Below are 12,792 nucleotides of genomic sequence, written 5' to 3'. Positions count from 1 at the left end.
TACTGTTTGAATATTTTATGTTTATTTTAATTGTTTAACAACGTTTTCACAAGTAAATCATGGACCCAACTTTAGGGACACATTTCTTTTCTATGTTCCTAACTTTGGCCCATGAAATTCATTTGACAGCATATAGCAATAAGAGTAACGTCAACAATGTGGTTTGCATTTGGATGATAAGGAACGAACAGGAAGGGAGATTTTTTCTGCCAAATCTGTATAATGAACATCACAATGTTTTGATTTAGATATTCTGCGGTCGAAAGACGATAAGCGAAATTTTTAATTTTTAATTTTTAACTTGAGTGATTTAATGTAGTTTTCGTAAAATTTTCTCTAAGAAATGTTTTGAGGAATGAAGAGTATTAAGTTAACAGTGATAGTGATAAAAAAAATACATAAGAAAACGTTACCAAGAGCGTTTTTTTTGAGAATCAAACAGGATAGGACGAAGTTGCATCCATAAATAGACCCAATTTGGGGACAATAGACCGATATTACATACATTTCCCTGGTGAGTTTTTGTCTTAAAAAAAGTAAGTTTTTCAACTTTTTGCGGTTCCTGATAGCAAACGACATGATAAGCATATCTAAGCATACCATTTAGCAGTAGAATATCGTTTGCAGGTAAATTAATTGATGAGTTATGATTAAAAACGTAATCTATGGCTGCATATTAGACCGAGGTTAGGGACGTATACCCTATTTAGAAAAAAGTTTGAATTTTTAGTTTAACTAGCTTTTGTCTTCTTTTTTTTAATGTTTATCTTTCACACTTGTTTGAGTTTCTGAATCAGATTTAAGTTAGATTCATTACTTCAGTAAACTCGATAAAAAAGCAAAACAAAAAGAAATTCTTGATAATTACAGACTACAAAGATCCTCAAAATTCTTGGTTTTTGTTGAAGGATTGAGAATTATTATTCAGATTTAAAAATTTTAAAATATTTTGTTCTTTAAATCCAATTTGAAGCTTTGATTTTTTTTTTTCATTTCAATTAAACTCCAATGACTACAAAGGTTTCCCAAGAATCTAACGTATTGAAATATTTTCAAAGTTGTTATAATTAGCTTGTTTTTCAACAGTCTGACACTTCAAAGATTGACAACGTTGGCTAGAATTCTAAAGACATTTTCAGCTCGAGTGATGATTTCAATGGGTTGTTAATAAATATTAGGGAATTTTAAGGAGAACTCTTGCAACATTCTCAGAAGAATTTTAACGAAGTTCCGAGGAAATTTTCAGGAGTGTTCTGAGGAAAGTTTCAAGAAAATTATTAGAAAACTTCAATAGCTGGTCGAAGTGAAAATCGAAAGGTTTCTAACAAATGCTTATAGTTAAATGTATGTATGTATGTATGTATGTAAGGCAGCCACCATCCCTTCGAAGATCTTGTCTTGTATGCAGCTCAACTTAATAGCAAGATCAATTTGAGCTACCGATCTGAATTCACAATATCGCTGTATGAAGGGCCAAAAGTGGAGAGGTGGACCCGTAAACAGAGGCACTTACGCGAAATCCACGGGATTCGGTATTCGGTTTTTACTTGTGAAATTTAACTGATATTCGAATGATTGAAATTTTGTTAGCTCAAAGCCTGATGATATTCGGCCAATTACTATGGCGGCCGAATATTCTGTGCAGCACTAACATTATATCCATCGAGATATAGAAGGTAGTTTTGGATAAACCTGCTGCATTACTTTTAGAAACGATTTTTCCCATGACCAATTTTGGGTGTGTACACTTACCCTATAATTATGGATCACCAACAATTATTGATCACTTCCATTTGATTTTCATGCTAGACTGACTGATCGATAATCAGTGCTGTGGTTGTGGGTAGGGGCAGACGACGACTACTTTGCTCCAAATCTAAAAAGAAAGTTTTTTTTTTTTTTAAATAGGTATAATAGAGCAATCCAATCCAATAGCTAGCGTCTCTGATATTCATGTTCTGGTGGAAATTGAAAAATCGGTAAAATCGAAATGGTTAGCGCCCCTGGTAAACAAGTTAAGTAAAATTTTTTTATCAAAATCGTAAAATTTGAAATGGTGCTTGCGACAGATAATTTAAAAGCCTGGACCCTTGCATTCGATACATCATCGAAATCAGGAGTTTGTGCTTTTGAATTATCTGTTATTTTTAATTTGCTTTTATCATTTTTTTTTGCTTTTATCAAATCCATTTATTTAGAGGATTACAAAGATAGCTTTGAAGAAATGTTCGGTATGCTTCCTCCGATTGGATGATTTAAAGTAAATTTGCTGAAACATTTCCAAATTTTATCTAAATGCGTGTCCAACTGATTCAGAATTTTTTTGGTAGACCATGCTACATGGAACTCAGCTTTCGTTTCAAAATGACATAATAAACTCATTTCTTCAGACATGCAATACAATAATTGAGCTCGCGCAAGATGCTAGATAGTGGAAAGAAAATAAAGCTCTTCTTTTGCTTACAAAACACGCTGTGGCTGACATAAGAAATTCGCACGCGATATAGATTGGAATCATTATCAATTTTCCCAACAGAATATAGCTATGCACTGCCTTTGCCATGGGAGACCTAGACTCCACTAGTCTAGAGGGCCTCGGGCACCATAAATCACCACCGTTCACTTGTGTTGCACCAGGATTGTAGTCAAAGGGCTGGATGGATGTTCCATTGTTTGTGCTGTATACATAGGTGCATCAGAGCATTCATACGTGAAATGCCGGAGGTCTGTGGCTCTTTTGTACTATCGTTCGCGAAACATGAAGACTATACGTGGGTTTTTGGATGGCATGGAAACACACGTTCACATAATGCACTCGGTCAAATGAGCGTTCCGGAGATTAACAACCTTAGGTCGCTGCAGAAACGGAAACGCATGATTGACTTTTGGTGGACGGTCGGCCAGTGGAAGTACAGCTGGTTGCAAAGGGTGACCACAATAATTTTCAGCGATTATTTGCCGCTCGATCGAATCTACAGTACGTCCAACATTCTTTCTAGATGTACCTCGAGGGGACATGTTTAATTGCCTAAACCGAGGCTTGCATTGAGAGCTTCATCGGCTAACGACCATTTATCATTTGAGGGACTGAAATAATATAGCCATTTCTCTTCCTCTTGTTTCATCAAACTGATCTGCGCTCCTTCAATACACTCTTGACGGTCAAGTTTATGGCTAATAGTCATGAGCATTCGTAATTGGTTTGCTGCAATTTGAACCCATCGATATTTTGTATACCTCAAAGCCGCAGGGAGATTCTATCGGGTAATGTGCTATTGAAAATAATTTCATAGAAGAAAAATGATAAAACTGAAGAGCGAAGACGGTCCCTCTGCATTGCCATTGTACATTGTAATTTAGGGTACCGTAAAACGGGGTGAAGTTGATCATTGAGGTGAAGTTGATCACTACACCGTTCAATTTCCGTTTCTCAACAATCCTTCTTCATGACATTGATATAAGATGACTCGTTTAGTATGTCATTTAGTAGTTTAAAATAGTACTTTTGAAACCTTTTCCTAGCAAACGATGTATTCTACCACTCTAAATATACAATTTTGTGGAATTGATAAAATATGCAACTTTTAAAAGTTCGGCTGAAATAAAGAAACTAACTAACTAACTTTTAACTGTTCCTAAACATCTTATCATAATCAGATATCAGATGTTGTTCAAATGAACGATTTCGTATCATAAAAATGATTTTATGTGGCTAACTGATGTAAATTGCCTATATTTAAGCGTATTTTTTTTAAATATTTTGTAGCAAAATATGCAGAGTTTAAGGCTGATGCAAATAATATTTTCATTTTATGTCTGACGTCACTCAAATAGGTTGAATGTGGGGGGGGGGGGGATACATGAAGTTAATGGATGAAAAACTCATTTAATGAAAAATTAATTTCTTAATAATAAAATAAAAGTGTAGTTTTAAGATAAAGCGCAAAGGGTAAACTATTGTTTTGTCCCTTGAATATTTTGTGATTTTTAAAGTTGTGGAGGGGGGGGGGGTTAATTTAAATTTTCATCAATCAAACATGCAATTTAAAAACTACATGCGTACATTAGCAATGTATTTGCTTGTACAATATTTGAAGGGTATTTGTTTGTGGGCCGTACATATGGTTGAATAAATATTCAGGTTGATCGGTAAAAAGCAAGTCCCCGGCAAGGTGACAGATAACCTTAGTTTCACGTACCCACTTGCAAATAGTAGATGTCGCCACACGACGTAAACAAAGGGATTGTCCTTTATTGCTGCAACTTTTTGTTTCACTATGTGTGGATGTCAAACAACAGACAAGAATGCCATATGAAAAGAGCTAATTTATGAAACAAATCAATACAAATTGAACCAGCTTTTTATATCATCGAATGGCAATAATAAAACTTTGCTTTCTTCAGTTATTTTTTGCTCTTGAGTTTGATTATCCTTCAGATTACTGCTTTGAACATAGTTGTGCAATGATGGCTTGTCCTGGGCCCGTATTTTTTTTTACTTTCCCGTGTTTTTCTTACGGGGTAAGTAAAGTAAACTTCTGAAATTGGAAATTAGTCAAATTGCATGATATATTACATATCTAGCTTTGATGCATTTAAGGCCTTCAAAAGATGTCCAAAGTTCTCCACTGTACTCTAGTTCATCAAATTGCACATATTGCAGTACTAGCTGCGTATACAGTATCTCCCAACTCTGGCTCTCCTTAATTCGACATCACGGTCTCTTATGGAGCTGTTTTTATATTGGTAACATTTATTTGTATGGACTTGACAGTCAGGGGACCCTTTAAAAGTGTTCTAAATGCAACCTAAAGTTCAATTAGAACGTGTGCAGACCATACGATATCCCTTTATTACAATTCACAACAAACTTCGTTTTAAATGAGCATGTTGCTGTAACAACACTAAAAGTTTTTCCTGTGCTTGGTTTCATTCGCCGTAATGCCCAACAACTAATTGACGTATACGCATTGAAGTAATTGTGTTGGGTCTTAGAACGTATTATTTTGGAATACGCAGCCCCAGTTTGTACGCGGTAGCACCTGTCGCAGATAATCCGTATCGAACGTCTAATCTAATCTAATCTAATCTAATCTAATCTAATCTAATCTAATCTAATCTAATCTAATCTAATCTAATCTAATCTAATCTAATCTAATCTAATCTAATCTAATCTAATCTAATCTAATCTAATCTAATCTAATCTAATCTAATCTAATCTAATCTAATCTAATCTAATCTAATCTAATCTAATCTAATCTAATCTAATCTAATCTAATCTAATCTAATCTAATCTAATCTAATCTAATCTAATCTAATCTAATCTAATCTAATCTAATCTAATCTAATCTAATCTAATCTAATCTAATCTAATCTAATCTAATCTAATCTAATCTGATCTAATCTAATCTAATCTAATCTAATCTAATCTAATCTAATCTAATCTAATCTAATCTAATCTAATCTAATCTAATCTAATCTAATCTAATCTAATCTAATCTAATCTAATCTAATCTAATCTAATCTAATCTAATCTAATCTAATCTAATCTAATCTAATCTAATCTAATCTAATCTAATCTAATCTAATCTAATCTAATCTAATCTAATCTAATCTAATCTAATCTAATCTAATCTAATCTAATCTAATCTAATCTAATCTAATCTAATCTAATCTAATCTAATCTAATCTAATCTAATCTAATCTAATCTAATCTAATCTAATCTAATCTAATCTAATCTAATCTAATCTAATCTAATCTAATCTAATCTAATCTAATCTAATCTAATCTAATCTAATCTAATCTAATCTAATCTAATCTAATCTAATCTAATCTAATCTAATCTAATCTAATCTAATCTAATCTAATCTAATCTAATCTAATCTAATCTAATCTAATCTAATCTAATCTAATCTAATCTAATCTAATCTAATCTAATCTAATCTAATCTAATCTAATCTAATCTAATCTAATCTAATCTAATCTAATCTAATCTAATCTAATCTAATCTAATCTAATCTAATCTAATCTAATCTAATCTAATCTAATCTAATCTAATCTAATCTAATCTAATCTAATCTAATCTAATCTAATCTAATCTAATCTAATCTAATCTAATCTAATCTAATCTAATCTAATCTAATCTAATCTAATCTAATCTAAAACCAGCACAGCCAGTTCTTTAAAGCATCCTAGAAAATAATGGATATACCTCCATAATTTTTCTTGTCTACTTGATAGGGGAATTTCACATGTCACACACATACATGACAGGTTTGTTTGTTGACATTTATCTGCTGCTTGCTGTTCTACCAATTCCAATCGACAGAATTGATCAAAACGGGTTGAACATGTTTTTACAACGCTCCAAACTTCTCAGGTGAGAGTGACTATTGTCGGCAGCCTCTTTTTCTTCGGCACCCTTTCCATTTGAACTGCGTGTTAACCAGCTGTTCTATTATCGGCAACTCGAAATCAGCCGTATTTTGTAGTATGTATATTTCATTTAAAGAAAAATATGGTATAACAGGAATTCACAGTCGTAAAAATGTAATCAGATTGAAGCTGAAAAAGTAAGGAATCGGCTTAATACATTCAGCGAAGAGTTTTGATGGGAAAATACAGTGAAATAAACGTTTCAATTTCGGTTGCCGAAAACAGTCAATGGGTGCCGAAGCCATAATTTACCCTATATGTTTCACATCGAAGATGTGTCACACATATCAAAACGGCCAGGCCTACTGTGCAGAATTTAAGGGGCAAGATGATTCAGAAAACATCGGGCCTGTTTAAATCTTCGATGCTTCAGAATCCAATAAATAGAAGAAACGTGGGCATCTCGTACCGTACGTTCCGATTTTGGTAATTATATGATAAAGCTAGAAATGTTAGGTGATGCTCCATTTTCTTCTGACGGTTGGGACATGAGCACTAACTCTTGTCCTAGCCTTTTCAGGCTTATGGCTATAGCGCTATTACTCGCTTTCTGCCAAGAGAAGAGGGAAAGGAAAAGGAGAAGGACAAAGGGAAAAGGTTTATGTAAACTCTATGAACATAAACAATATTTTTGAATTGAAATATACAATATAGAAATGCATAACGACGGTGGTGACTACCCGAGTCTTGTCACTATTATCAAGTCATAAAAAAATAACAAGAACTAAAATGTGATCCTTTGATTACTGGAAAATCCTGATTCCCCAGTTTGAAGTTGTCACGACTAGGGTTCAGTGGTAGATCTGATACCAGTAACGCACCACAATAAGGTGATATCCCAACGTTACTGGTATGAAAAGATAAAAAATTACAAAATGGAACGAACTCACCAAGTTTAGCCAATTGAACCTGAAGGCAGCTTGACATGTGTTGATTTGACATGTGTTGATGTAGAAGTCCAAATTGTAGACGAAGCTTGACGAAGATCTACATGAACTAGTCCGGTTTATGGTAGTTGAGCGGAATGTCTTCCCTCGATTTGAGACAAAAAATGATCGGATGTATGTAGTCGAGTTTTGATACACACTTTGAAATAACTAATTTTACACATGACGGAATCCATTTTTGACATAAAAGATGAGACGTAAACAAACATGTCATGTAATATTACGTACCCAGAGAATGAAAACTTCGTTGCTCGACGAAAAGTACGTTTGATTGAACAATATTTCGCGTTTGTTATGACTCAAATTTATGTCAAAATTGACGCTCGTATATGTCGCTCTCAGAGCACCTTAATTTACATTAATTTTCTAAGTGTATGTGCATTGGCAATCCTTGTCGTGGCCAATTGTCAGGTTCAGCGCTGTGACTCCACGCTGAGACGAATGATGGAACTAATGATGGGACGAATGATGGGACGCCTCATGGAGGTTCTACTTGTCTTGGGAACAGCTTCTCAGCAGGAAATAACAGGGAGGTAGAACTAGATTGAGATGCAGCTCTCGCAGGATTTCTTCTGTCTTAATGAACTCGCTGACAAACTACACACTTAGAAATACCTAATCTTACACGTGACGGAATCCATCTTTGACATAAAGGATGAGACGTAAACAAAAATGTCATGTAAAATGAAGTGCTCCGAGACTGAAAAATTCGAAAGTACGTTTGATTGAGCTGACTTTCTCGTCTATTATGACTCAATTTTATGTCAAAATTGACGCTCGTATATGTCAGTCTCAGAGCACCTAAATTTAAATCAATTTTTCTAAGTGTGTAGAAATCGTCTCCTGGGCCTGGTTTTGACCAGATCAGCAACCGATTGTAGATTAAAAAAAAAACTCCACGGAAAAAACAAACGTCACGTTTGATCGCACACACAGTCTACTTTTTCTCAAACCGTGGGCACATGATCAACCTCAAACATGGATTCACGGAAACAAAGTACAAACTGACAAAAAACGATAAAAAAGAACGATCTCACCAAGTCTGCAACAAGACGCTATGTCACTTTTCAGCGCAATCCCAATCGTAGATGATCTACTTCTTGGCAGGAACCAACATATACCGTGCCGGTTCATCTGTTTGAAATTCCACGAACACTGTCCTCCTTTGATAGGTTCAGCGGATCGCCACACCTCCATCATAATATCGGGAAGTCACGAGTTCGTTTGAGGCTCCACCTTGGTTTCAAAGCCACTTGTAAAAATACACGCTATCCAGGGCTCAGAAGCAGCCATTGCAGTACAGCCCTTATGAAGACGAACCACAAAGGAAATGTGGAACCAGCCTAGACAAAAATCACAGCAGATCCATCCAATCACTGCTAAGACTTCATGGTTCAGATTCACACTTCCCAAATTTCAGGTCTCTATTTGCTTGACTTCTAGTTGTAGAGCCAAAGTCTTGATATCCTAAAAAAAATCACTCGAGCAGCACCCAACTAGAGAAAAAAAAAATTAGAGCCACAGATAATCCGTATCGAACGTGTGTAAAAACCGTTTATACACTTTTCACTTCAAAACCTTCCGTGGACCGATCCTGTACAACTCCCGTCCTATCAAGAACTCTGTCGTTTAATAAACTTGGAACTGCTCTCAAACAGGCGGAAGGCCTATAAGATTGAAAATACTACTAGGGTTATAAATTAACTTAAAAATTTTTGTACGATGTACAGTGTTCGCAACTAAAATGGGTAAAAATATATTAAAGAGTATTTTTTTAAAAGAGTTTTAAAATAGACACACCAGCCTAAGGCTGAAAGTCTTTCTAATACAGAAAAAAAATTGAATTGCACTGTTAAGTTTTTATGATGAAACATGACATAAATAATAGAAAACTAATTTTATTAAAATAAAAATTAGAAAAGAAAGATTTGTTTATAGCTTTTTTTTATTTAGTCGTGAAGTCATATTTATTTGATTTAACTAACGATTTTCTTTCTAGTGGTATAATATGAGTGGTTGAGTAATTTGTCCAATTGCTTTGGTTCTCGATCTTTTCAAAAAACAATTGATATGAACACTTCAACAGATGATAGTTTAGCAGCTCACCTCGCAATTTTAAATGAATCAGCTTCGATTTTTTTTTAAACAAACGGTGTTGGTCATACAAACCACTTAAAATTTTGCACCAAGTTCCCATTATTACTGCAAAAATAGGAAGCGAAAAAAAAAATCTTACTGGGTGGAATGGAATCTTAACCTTAGAATAAATTGATGAAATGTCAATATAATAACGGCTTCCCTTTGACTGGAAATCAATTAGCTGAAGATGACGTCTGGAAAAAAGCACTGGATATTGTATATGCGTAATAAATCTGATTTCATAAATCATAACCGTAAATATAGTTCTCCCTGCTGAAATGCTGACAAAAGCATTGACGGCCAGTATGAAAATCTGTTATAACAAAATATAACTTTTGGAAGTGGCCAACTTCAGTTCCATTAAAATTTCCTTCCTGGCCGATACGGTGATGAAAGTTTGTGGATAACTTCAATAGCAATAAAGTATGGGATGAAAGATATCATTTCTTGAAATCCGCTTTGCTATATGTTCTATCAAACATCAGCGATACTTCTGTCCATTAGTCAACAGCTGGTGTGAATACTTTTTTTATCACCGTTTGAACCTTCGTCAGCTGTTAGCAGTGGAATGTGACCATACGTCGCCTACGGCAACAGATACATTATCATCTTAACCTTTTTTAGCCGGTTTCCTATTTTGGTAACACTTCAACATGCCTAACTATGTGCTATCATGTTTTTTTGGCGTACAACCATGGCGAAGAAAAAGGCGTGAAACAGTTGTTCTAGCATTTATTGCAATCAATGTCGTTGAGGTGTGAAAGTGTTGAAATTTATTGTGAATAAAATTTTAATCTTCATTTTATAAGATTCATTGTGCTTATATTATAACATTGTATGACTGAGTTTTCATATAAAACCCACTTTCATATCGTAACAAAGCTAACGGAACTTACAAAGAGGTGTGAACTTTGAGTATTTTTATCATTCTTGATGCAGAAGATCTCGCTGGCCAATTTCAGACAAGAAAATTGTGAAGCAAACTAACAAAGATTTTCCCAATGGGGAGCGGTAGTCTGATCTCTTCCAGGCTGTCTTCCTGGACTGGCCTTGATGCTTTGGTAAACCTACATAATGTATAATTTAAATTGCTACAGACATACAATAGGTTCAGTTGTCTTTGCCCACCAGAGTGTATCGCCGCTGCTATCGTTGTAGTTGTTGGAAATGTATAATCGGAATGGTTTCTGATCTCATTCTTCAACCTGTTTAAATCATTTTACTTGAATAACAATAATGGTTTTTTTGGTTTCTTAGGATTTTTTTCGAAAAAAATGAAACCAACTTGTAACTATTTTACTAAATGAACTGGTACGCATGGAAAGGTAAGTGAATATCAAGAAATTTCATGGTAGTAATATTTTATGTTTTCATACAAATCCGTTTAAATAATCCTCACCATTTGTTACATTACAGCATTTGCAGTTTATCATACTGGTTAATCTTTATTACATGGTATTACAACACGCTTCCATAATTTGTACGATTAGTAGAAAGCTAATCAAATCACCATAAGTGTTCGAGGTTAGGAACGGGCGGTAGCGAAATAACATGCAAAAATAAACAAAACATAACAAAAACGTAGCTACGTACATCACATTATAATTTTAGCATTTCCCCTTTCCTCAGTTTGATGTCTGGTGCCTAATGCTCTATGGTGCACGAGAGCAACAGCATTTAGCATAAACACATAGCTGCTCTCTATGGGTGAAAGATTCCAACAACGAAAGGCTAATAAGAGTTATTTCGTGTTCATCTGCAGGTTTTCCAGAGTACCTAATAAATCACGAAACTATTAAAACAAGAATGGGTATGCAAAACACGCTTTCAAGCTGTTGGTTGAAAACAAAAAGCCTAACAAGGTACGTTCAAACCTCATCACTGGTGATGAACATTCGCGTTTGTGAGACCAAGAAACAATTTCAGTGCATCCGACTGAAGTCACTGACTGTCATAACGAATTGAGTAGTCTTTGTTGGCCTCCGGACAGCTTGGAGCAAAACAATGACAAATTATGTCAATTACCACGTGCTAATCATTTTGGCAGTGGTCGAGCTCGTGCCATCATCTTTTAAAAGTTGGTCGCAGTTTCAGCGGCTGGTTTGGATAGAAGGAAACCATCCGTTTGGTTATTGCCTAAAAATAACAATCACTGCACAATTACTGAGGTTTGAGAAAATCACATCATGAAGCTTAAACGGCTTATAGGAATTTAATAAAATTATTGTGCAAGCTTGGTAACGAAATGAAGTAGATGGCATTGAGTGGATGAATTGTCCCACAATCATTCGAACATTATTCATTCACAATCCCTAAACTTAATCCATTGTGTTTTGCACTTCATTTTACTTACATCATTGTGGTATTTAAAAAAAATGATGCGGTATGTTTGAATACGGATGTAATTTTAACATGAGCAATAATGAGAAAAGAAGAAAAGATAAACAATCTATTTCATAACTTTTACGACCCAGGTCTCAACTTAATATTTTTTGATAGCTTCTACAGTTGTCAACAGAGTGATTTCTAAGCCTTCATCAATGTTGTATTCATATTTGCATTGTTAAGCAAACACAATTCAAACATTAGGTCCTAAGTAACATTGATCGATTCTCTTCGTCGACTTTCTTTTTCGTTAATAACATGACCACATAACCGTTTCTTGTTGTGTTAGTCGTATTAGATGCTAGATGAAAGCTTATTTTATCGATATGTTTGCTGAAAATACCTTAAGATGATCGTGGGGATACAAAGAAAAAGTCGACGAAGAGAATCTGTCAATGTTCAGCTTGAATTATTCTTTTTGCTCAGGGAAGTCGAACAAATGTTCAGCCTTCACCGCACACTTATAGCGAATTTGTTTATTATCGGGGCTGGAACCAGTTCCAACCCAGTGCGAAACCGAACTTTTTGTTAGTGCGAACCTCAACCTGAGCTAGGTTTTAAAAACAAACGAGCAAACTGACGTTTGTCAGAAAACAAGCAGACCCAATATTGATACCCGATCCAGGTTGGAACTGAATAATAAACGAATTCACTATTAGATTATTTTACCGAAATCTCAACAGCTGAAAGTTCGGCAAATAGTTCGGTGATTTTTCACAGTTTTTCTGTAATTTTTCAACGAATACCTGTGAAATATCACAGAAAATCTGTGAAAAATCACCGAACTGTTTACCGAACGTTCAGCTGTTGAGATTTCGGTAATATTTCACAGATTTCGGTAAAATAATCTTAGAGTGCGTACAAGGAAACGAACCATCAGCTTTC

The 12,792-nt window shown here is 34.7% G+C and overlaps 1 protein-coding gene across 2 annotated transcripts in view; it reads left to right on the top strand.

Annotated features, from left to right (window-relative positions):
* sprt (PDZ domain-containing protein sprite) overlaps positions 1-12,792 on the top strand; it is a 46,750-nt gene that overhangs the window by 17,956 nt on the left and 16,002 nt on the right. Inside the window, exon 1 of one of the 2 annotated variants that reach the window (XM_065225899.1) lies at positions 10,828-10,847. The exons of the other annotated variant lie outside the window; for it this stretch is intronic. The gene's annotated coding sequence lies outside the window, so the exon portion shown is untranslated. Of the gene's footprint in view, positions 1-10,827; positions 10,848-12,792 lie in introns of those variants that run through there. 2 annotated transcript variants of the gene reach the window in all.

The sequence above is a fragment of the Ochlerotatus camptorhynchus genome, unplaced genomic scaffold, assembly GCF_037179485.1.
Source record: "Ochlerotatus camptorhynchus isolate MF236.1 unplaced genomic scaffold, CSIRO-AGI_Acam_v1.1 ptg000240l, whole genome shotgun sequence".
Classification (NCBI taxonomy): Eukaryota; Metazoa; Arthropoda; class Insecta; order Diptera; family Culicidae; genus Ochlerotatus; species Ochlerotatus camptorhynchus.
Note: the sequence above shows the minus strand (reverse complement) of the source record. Positions and strands in the feature narration are given on the sequence as shown.